Below are 742 nucleotides of genomic sequence, written 5' to 3' on the forward strand. Positions count from 1 at the left end.
TTATTTGTTTTCGATATTTATCAGATTAAATATAATGATTTGATAATGCTAGTATATCAGTAATAATCCGAAATTTATTTATTTTCAGATAAATACTAAGAAAATTCCTATTCCTAATAGGATTAGGAAAAAAATAAATCGATATTTTTCTAATAAATGCTGAAAATCCTATTTTTTTTAAGATAAAGATATAAGGTTTTTTTAAAAAAATAGGAAAATCGAATTAAAATATATAATATATTGTTTTCAGTCGGATTTATCAAAAAAAATCGGATTTATCTTTAAAATTTCAGATTTATCTATAAGAAAAATCGGATTTATCTTAAAAATATTAAAAAATTCTTTCAAATTTGAGACAGGTTCTAGTCGATTTCAACATATCAGAGAAAGACTTTAAACATTCAAGAACAAGTTTCTAATGCAAGCAAACAATCAGATTAAGTTGATGCAGCAGTTGGATTTGTAAAAATAATTGGTGTAATTGTCAACCTAAAAGGTTCTAGCAATTAACTCACATCAGGAAGATTAAAAAAAATCAAACAAGCTTAAACAGGGTGAAACAAGACGAGATTAAAGCTTTGAAAATAGATTAGGGTTTTAGATTTTATTTTGCAAAGACATACGGCTAGATGTAGCTGTATGTATGCGGCTGAGGGTTTAAATCCTTTTTGGTTTTGTTTTGAGTTTTCTGAAGATACCTGAACCTTTTGTGATGAGTTGAACGGTCTGTGAGGAGAGAGAG

This window comes from Brassica oleracea, chromosome C4 (assembly GCF_000695525.1).
Source record: "Brassica oleracea var. oleracea cultivar TO1000 chromosome C4, BOL, whole genome shotgun sequence".
NCBI classification, from domain to species: Eukaryota; Viridiplantae; Streptophyta; class Magnoliopsida; order Brassicales; family Brassicaceae; genus Brassica; species Brassica oleracea.